Below are 9,228 nucleotides of genomic sequence, written 5' to 3' on the forward strand. Positions count from 1 at the left end.
GACTTGATAAACACATTAAGGAAGTGTTGTTAGGAGAGGTTAGCAAGACCATAAGAATAATACTACTGTAGAAGCTAATACATGCTGTCAACATATAAATGAATTATAGTGTGTAAAGGAAAAAATTGAAAATGTATAAATTTAGATATTTTGATTTTTCATGCCATTTACAATCTCTTTCAAAGCTTTGAAATAAAAGGAAAAACTTCCAATAAGCAATTGGCAATTCTTGCTTGCTCATTGGCACATAAATTATTTACAGACTGAAACAGTAGGATGAGGCAATCACAAATAAGTATACTGAAGCTTCTGAGTAAAAAATTAGGAAGAATTACAAAGAAGTGTGGTGGTGGATTTGTTAACATTCTGTGTTGTTTATATTTGGTTATTTTAGTTTTTACAGAGAAAGATGTCTCAACAATGCTATACCACAGAACACAAAAATGCTAACATTGGCTTATATTGTTAAAATGTTGGTGGAGAAATAAAACGCTGGGTAAAAACATTGTTTCTGTATTCAGTAGAATTCCTCTAATCGTAAAATATATAAAATTCTATCTGAAATGTTCTGGCTTCTGACTGAATCTGTGTATCTTCTGAAATCTGTTATTTAAATTTATGCCTAAAAAGAAAATACACCAGGGGTCATGATGGCGATTTCTTGGACAATAGCAACAAGCAAAAATCTCTGCAAAAGCATTCCCTTCCCTTTCAATAATTCTTTCTTCTACTGATGGAATTAGCATAGTAATGCATCTTAACTGGAAGGAGTAAAAAACCTAAGGTAATATAGATAAAATAGTCTGTATCTGAATCTAAATATTTCTGTACCTTTCAGATATATGTGGACTATGTTCAGGAGGACCATGTTTAGGAGGATTTATTACTATGGGATTTTTTTTTTCCTTAGAAACATTTGTTGTACTCTTAAATATGTGAGTACAACTAATAGCTTGGCATGTGCTCTGACTGCTAGTGTGCTTATGACAGGTAACAACATATGTCCAAATTATGCTGTCTGTGCTAAAATAACCCAAATAATGGAAATTTTAATTAGGCTAATTTGTCAGGTGCTTTTATCAGACTCTTAAAATGATGTCAAAATTATATACCTGAGTATTAATCAAGTAAATCTCTCTTTCTCAATTGATGTGAAGTGTATTTCCTAGTTGTTTTCTCCTTTTTCTTGATAAAAGGCTCTAGATCCAGCATAGAAAGTTGCATTTAAAGTATCCTTTTCTGTGATCATTGGCAGTCACCACTGCACTCATCATCTCAAAGCTGATAAACGTCTTTTATGTAATTTGCTTGATGTCTTCCTACCATGACACTATAATACCAAAATGCATTTATTATTCTTTAAATACTGTAAGTTGAACCTGAGTATCTCTGTATCCGAGTATCTTTAAAACAATATTTATTGTTTATTCAGCTAAGCTTGGATAAATGTCCTCTCCTATCATTTTCTTGTTTTGTACCAAACCTGTAAATCATTATTCAATTTATGCTAACCAGTGTATGCATAGCCATCCCATAGGTCTGAGGTGAAAGGGTGGTTCCCTTTAGTAGCATTTTCCCATAATATTTTCCATCTGCAGTGTTCTGCATAGTGCTCTGTGCAGTGACACTATTTATGACACTATGGTCATTGCCATGATAAGGAGGATGTCATGATAGATTGGACTGGACTCACTTTCAGTTTTTAAGAAAACTGTGACAAACAGAAGGAAACAGAAGGGAGTAGATGTTTTTTGGGTAATACTAGCAGAGAAGTAAAAAATATATTTTTTTTATTATAGAAGAGTAGTTATCTGGTTTTGAATAGGGAAAACAATGACTTTTTTTTCTCTGAGGCTCTGATTTTTGGAACTAAATACTGATGCTGTAGAAGGAAAATGACCTGATGCTGCTGCCAAAGTAATGAAAAGGAGGAGAAGGGATGTGAGTGAACAAAACAATCTCCCATAAATTGTCTGAACTCTAGCTCCCTAGTAAGGTCAGGTTTTTTTTCACAATGAGGATATTGACAAGGTATGGTGTAATGAAGGGATTTTGTAATAATGAGCTAAATGTAGTGATTTGAATGTAAAGCCTCACTGTCAAAATAGTAAAAACTATAGAATTAAGAACTAGACACTTCAGGATAGGAATCTGTAATTAGTAGACATATTTTTTTTTCAATGACTGGCCTCTCTATGCCTCACTTCTTCATGTGTACAATGACAATTTGTAATTATGGATCGGTTTTGGAGGTGGCAAGAGGAACTGCTTCTTCTACTTTTAAGGCAGGCATTGCCACCTTCTGAATTTTTCACTGAGCAAGTTTAACCATAGTCTTTTAATTTGAACAAATCCTTTTTTAATGTGGAGAGGTGCATCACATTTTTCACAGTGGTGCAGTTTGTGCTTTTTAGAGAAATCATAAAGAAACAAAAGGCAGGCTTTTCTTCTTTGGTAGAATGTTGACGAAATGAAGGTGGATGTCATGTGGTTGTATGACTGGGAATGAATCAAATTGTGTGGGTTGATGACTGAATTAGAGAAATGCTAGAGGAATCCAGGTATACCTGATCTACCACTTACCAGTTTTGTGGGCGTGATATTGAATATGTTTATGAATTGCAACCCAGAGGAAAAGAAAAAAAAATATATTGCTTTTCATGCCTACAGCTGCTCAGCGTTGTATTGTACTGTATTCAGAATAAGTTTGAGGAACAACTGTTTTCTGACAGAACAAATACTATTTGTATTACTTCTTTTTTATTATTATTATTACTTTTACATATGTTTGTTGTACCATATTCATCCTGTTTCATGAGCATTAAGCTGAGTTCAACTGTTTTTTGTGATTTTTATGGTGTATTCACATACACGAATCACTAGCCCAAATGTAATTGAAGCCAGAAACTGTGACAGCTGAAAAAGGGTTGTGTGTTTCTAGTGATATGAAGACTGTCCTCAGTTAAAAAATAAGCTGCTAACAGATGTTTAGGATTCTCTTCTTGTTCATTACTGATGTGAGCCAAACCCTAAATAGTTGACTAAGAAAAAAAAATTCCTTCCAGGCCAATTTTATCATAAATTTATTATACTGTGTTTGCTAGACTATTGGGTTACATTGCACCACGGTTACAATCCTGAATGTTAATGGTTTCCCTTAATAATTGATTTTTTGTTTTAGTTGTGGGGAAAAAAATAAAAAGGGTTCACAGCACACCAACTTCAGATTCTTTTTTTTCCTTGCCAAAGTGAAATTCTGTCCTACCCTTTGACAATCTTTATCAAATTGAAGCATTCCAGTCAATGTGAAATAAGAGGAAGTGTGAATGAAGGGCTAGATTCATAAAACTAATGGCAAAAAAGTAATTTTCCTCCCTCTTGCCGTATGTATCTCTGGGTGTAAATCACCAGCACTGGAAGAGGAAGTTCTCATTCTTTTCCTCAGGAGGTGTGAATTTAATCATTTAACCCAAGTTAGTGCCCTAGCTACCAACAGGTAGGTATCCCAAATTCTCTCTTTTTGATGCTACTTTATCTTGTCTAATAAATACAGTAAGGAAATTTCAGTAAGTCAGTGAACCTCAGCACTAGATAGGAGCATTATTCTCTTTCACTGACTCTAGGGCTATTTTAGTGTTTTATACAAATTAAAGCAGTTTCACAAAAGGGAATGTGAAAGACTGAAACCAAATTTTATATAGTGTTTTAGTGATTAGGAAACTTACCTGTCAGGTGAGAAAATTCTTCTGAATTCACTTGAATTCTTAGAGGCTTTTTCAAATGCTTAATGTGTAGCTCTTTATTTTTAAGATCTCAGGAGTTTTTGTTTCATTTTGTGCCCTAAGGCATATTGTTAAGCTGAATTATTATGTTAGGTAGGTTAAGCAGGGTAATCTTAAAAAGAATAATTAAAAAAATTATTAAAAAACCATAATTTCAATATCCCCGTATACTCCGAGACCTAGGATAGTAACGATCAGTTTCTCAGGTGGTGTATTATAATGTGATTCCAAAGACACCATTGAAGTTAAACCCATTTACTCCAGCAGAAAACCACAGCTTGTATCAATAATAAAGTACAACTATAAAAGGTCAAGTTTCAAAATATCATAATACTTTGAATTCTTGCTTACATGAAAAATGGAATGATCATTCAAAATTCTGTTTTGTTTACTGTTATCTTTGTCTATTTAATGTAAAATTTTTATAACTTTCTCGTCTTTTTTTCTTTTTAACAGCACCTTCAGGCTTGAAGGAATATCTATATCTGGAGGCACGTCAGTTATTTCTTGCATATCAGATTCGTCATTGTGACTTCTTGCAGGCCAGATCTGAGAAGTAATCAGGAACCTGACCCTCCATGGAGAATGGAAAAGCCCTTCAAGTCGGAGCACAACTGAATACAAGTGTAATCTGCATTGAATCATCTTTCTCAGATCTGACAGCTACAAGCTGAGTCCTGGCAAAAGCCACAGCCTTAAATTCCATTCAGTGGGAAAGAAGAATAAAGAGGACTAAATGTCTTGCCCCATGGCAGAAACTGCTCTCTCCAAGCCTGACACTTGAGTTTTGTGCTGAGCAACCAGAGTAACAAACAATGAGGTTTTCATGGGTCCAGCCAGCATCCAAAAATATCTCAATATGTAGCCAAAAGGAGAAATGAAGCACTTAGGTGACAGCAGAAAATGAATGCATTCACTGTAACAGAGGAATGTTACTGTCTGTGGGGAAAGAAAACCTCTGTCATCCCTTGTACATATTCAAAGCCATACAGGAACAGGGCATTGGTTATGTTAAATTGCTTAAAAGGATGCTGTCTCCTGTCCTCCACCCAACTTTGAAGAAGTTCAGCTGTTAGAGATTGCATCTCAATGCACTTCTAGTATTTGCACTGTCACTTCCATTCAGGGTAATGATGTGCACCACCATTTGCACAGATGGCCCCAGGAGATTTTTGACCACAACAAGCTATATTTTGCTGGGGCTGCAAAAGGAATTAAAAAGTTAGAAATGAAGAAAAACATTTGCGCTCTCTTTCACTATGGGGATCTCTTCACAGAAAGGACTATGGTCCTTTCTTAGGTTTAAATAAATACATGCATATACATACATATATATATGTATATATATGAAAAAGCATCAACATGATAAGGTGTATTTAAAAAGGGGATATAATCTTTTTTAATAGCATCCATTTTTTATCATATTAGCAGCCAAGAAATTTAGTCTATTGAATTATATATCCAAAATGTTCCTATTGGACCCTGACATTATAGTCCCAGTTACTGTTAAAAAAGTCATTTGTAATATGTATTTGACATAAAGTTTTTCTAGCCATTTGTCTATAATTCATGGAGAAATCTAAGAGACAAGCAGCATTTTCAGTTTATTTTTCTAAATAAATGTGTTGTTTATATTATTTGCAGTCACTCATTTTGGCTGGTTTTCATTATCTCCAAAAATGATTTAAAGACAGAACCAAAACACAGGAACTGTTTGTTTGTGTTAAGCTGTAATGATTTGCTGACCAAAAGCTTTAATATAAATACTGTAATTTGTAAAATGATGAAGTATATTTATACAGGCAAATACATATGGAAAACAAGAGGAGGTATTTTAACTCTTAATTTCAGAACATAGTTTATTTTAATATCCACACAAAGAAATCTAAATATGTAATGGGATAGATTTTTTATTATCAGTGAGTTTTAGCAAGGAAAGATTTGGACAATTAAGAATGAAAAGAATGTAGTCTAATAATGGTGATTTCCAAAATTATACAGAGACCTTTTGTCAGTGGTCTAGCTTTATTCAAAAACTGCTTTAGTTTTTTGGGGTTTGGTTTTTTTTTTTGGGGGGGGGTAGGGCTTTTTGTTTGTTTTTTGTTTGTTTTAGCATACTGACAAGGCCATGAAGTTGACACTATTTTATCACAAACAATTTGAGAAGCTACAGAATAAGAGGTTGTTCCTTAGAACAATCTACAGTTTACAGTTAAGAACAGTTGTTGTTATCCATCTACTGCAGTGTTTTGTTATTGATTTATTGAACATTTCAATGCTAGAGCTGTTTGAATAAAAATATATTTTTTCCTTTTTTCTTAGTCCATTAGCCTGTGTGTAATTTTAAGAGAAAAGTAAAGCATCTGATTCCCAGTTCACTTAAAACATTCATCTTAAATCCAGTCATATGTATCTGATTTATAAAGCTGAGTAAGTTTTTGTTTATTTTCATTGCTTTATGGAAGCTATTAAGTGCCCACTAACAGAAGAATGATCTTTTAATAACAGAAAATGGAAAATTCAAGCCTTTTTTAATCTGTGGGTTAACGTTGTAAAGGGCAGATATCTTAAAAATGTGTTTCTCTGCTCTAATGTACTAACTAGTGTATGTGTGTGTGTTTGTGTGTGTGTGCATGCATGCGCACCCTTACCTGCTGATGAATGAAATGCCAGCTCTGCTGAAGTAAGTGCCACAAGTCCTGTTACTACAGAAGATGCTCATGTTATTGTATTTTTTGGAGAAAGACCTGAGCTCTGTCTTTGCTTGTGACTCTGAAGCCATAAATAGCTTTTACAGTGTGTCAGAAAATCACAAAATGAAATAATTAAGTGAATGTTAACCTCCCTCATTTGGGAAAACTTGGGATCATCTCATGATTTAACTCTTTTTTTAAAGAAAGTTAGTGGTCAATTTCCATTGGTGCAATGGATAAATGAAACGTTTGTATTTGTTAAAGAGTGATGGCTGTGTTTTGTTCCCACACATTTTACCTTATGGTTGGCTTACAGTCTTTTAACTGTGATTTCGTTTCTGTGTCATTAGAATAACATATTTGGACACACAGCTTGCATGGGCTGGGTTTTGCTCCCTCTTTGGATAAGCTGTATTTTAAAATTGGAGAGCTTACTCTTTGAGACTAATATTCAGAGTTGTTTAAAGAAGGGACAACATTATCGAAACAATAACAAAATTTCAGAATGATAATTTGAGCACTTCCATTATTATCTAATAATAATATTTGGAAAAGCTCTTATTTTTGTGAGCAGAATGCATTCATCTATATTTGAAAGGAGCCCAATAAAAATCTAGTGAAATAATTCGTTACTACTTGCAAATACTTTTCTGCTATGCTGAGTTCTAGATCAGCTTGTGTGTGAAATTTTTATTGTACAAAAACCACCTGAAACAATGCACAATTTTCTTCAGAAAAATACAGCAAATATGAAAAATAATGACCTGGTCCCAGAAGTGGTTTTACGCAATGTGTGTAATGCAAAAATAGTAAACATATACCAACATGTAGGCCTAATTTAAATAACAAATGTAGTTGGAAGAGGACACTGCAAATCATAGTTCTCATCAATCATATGCTGTTGTTTACAGATCTGCATTAACTGGGGTTTCATGCTGGAAAGTAAATTTCAGTGCATGTGCACACACGTGCACTCACATGTATCATGTCTTATTATACTGCCAGTGACACAGGTAAATCCAGATTTCTTGATTTTTGTAGATGTAAATAGTTAAACCTTTAGGTAAGTATTTAATATTGTCATATAAATGGAGCTGATGTCTGTATACTATGCAGCTACTCTCCTGAGATAACAATCAACACAGGATAATAAAACTCTACTGGAATTTCAGAAATTGTTGGCAAATAATTAGCACTGAAATAATTTTTCATAAAGTTTAAAACCAAATGAGACAATTTGATTATCTCATTAAACAACAAAAATTTTGCATTTTTTCCATTGTGTTAGACTAAACATTTTGACAAGACCAGCAGAATTTTTTCAACCAGGGTGACATTATGGTGACTGATGCGTCCTTTTGTGGGTTTATGGGAGTTATCTATATAGGAAGTCACTGCAGAAGTCGTTCTAGAATCATGCAGTGTTTCATTATCTGGCATCTGAAAAGCTACCTGAAGCAAACAATATGCTTGAAATGATGAGGTGTGCAAAAAAAAGTTGACAGTTTTGGATATGTCTACAAGGCATACTTTGGGCACTTGAATTTTTTTAAAGACAAGGACCACTATCATTCATGAGGAAAAATAGGGATATGTTAAAATAGACATTTTGTAAAGTGGAAGCAAAAATTGCAAAAATATGGTGATCACCATGATGTTATAAAAGTGCCTCTCTCCTGATGCAAACAATTGCCTGAAGTGTCACATAGCATGAATATCCCCAAGGGACAGATTTTTTTCCCTGATAGGATACATGCTCGGTCCATAGCAAGGCTCTCCAGTGACGCTGTAAATAAAACCTGTCCGCAAGATAACCATGCCAGTTTTAGTATGAGAGCGTATTGCCTGGGGAGGGATGGGAGGAGGGTTGCCATGGCCCTGCCGTGGGTTTCCCGCTGAAGGCAGGAGGCTGTTACTCAGGCATCTGGCAGAACTAGAGCCCATCATGGGGCAGTTGCACGGGAATCTGCCTGCTGAATAGTAGCACATATCATCCAGTATCAGGGCCATCTGCTAGCCAACAGGGAGGATGAGTCAGGGGACATAGACCTTCTGGGTGCCTGTGGCAGAAGAAAAGGAGACAGGAGATTCAATGGCAAAATTTAAAGGATATTGGGATAGAAGCTGTAGGCTTAACACGATCTAAATCCCAGGAACACCCTGGGAACTACCGACCTGTCAGCCTCAGCTCTGTGCCTGGGAAGATCATGGAACAGATCCTCCTAGAAGCTGTGTTAAGGCAGATGGAGGACAAGGAGGTGATTCGAGACAGCCAGCATGGCTTTACCAAGGGTATGGAACAACCTAGTGGCCTTCTATGATGGACTGACTACATCAGTGGACAAGGGAGGGGCTATGGATGTCATCTATCTGGACTTCTTTAAGGCCTTTGACATGGTCTCCCACAACATCCTTCTCTCTAAATTGCAGAGATGTGCATTTGGTGGATGGACTATTCAGTGGATAAGGAATTGGCTGGGTGGTCGTATCCAGAGAGTAGTGGTCAACAGCTCGATGTCCGGATGGAGATCAGTGGTGAGTGGTGTCCCTCAGGGGTCCGTACTGGGACCAGTACTATTTAATATCTTCATCAATGACATAGCAGCATCAAACCTACCCTCAGCAAGTTTGCAGGCAATACCAAGCTGAGTGATACGGTTAACACACCTGAGGGACGGGATGCCATCCAGAGGGACCTGGACAAGCTTGAGAAGTGAGCCCTTGTGAACCTCATGAGGTTCAACGAGGCCAAG

The 9,228-nt window shown here is 35.7% G+C and overlaps 1 protein-coding gene across 3 annotated transcripts in view; it reads left to right on the plus strand.

Annotated features, from left to right (window-relative positions):
* The window catches only part of PRR16 (proline rich 16), a 175,594-nt gene extending 168,385 nt beyond the window's left edge, over window positions 1-7,209 (plus strand). For all 3 annotated transcript variants that reach the window (XM_087742030.1, XM_087742029.1, XM_087742031.1), the window contains one exon: window positions 4,239-7,209. The gene's annotated coding sequence lies outside the window, so the exon portion shown is untranslated. The remainder of the gene's footprint in view (window positions 1-4,238) is intronic.
* The last annotated feature ends 2,019 nt before the right edge of the window (window positions 7,210-9,228 follow it).

Source organism: Nipponia nippon, unplaced genomic scaffold, assembly GCF_047370975.1.
Source record: "Nipponia nippon isolate SJK-2023a ecotype South Korea unplaced genomic scaffold, ASM4737097v1 scaffold_8, whole genome shotgun sequence".
Taxonomy (NCBI): domain Eukaryota; kingdom Metazoa; phylum Chordata; class Aves; order Pelecaniformes; family Threskiornithidae; genus Nipponia; species Nipponia nippon.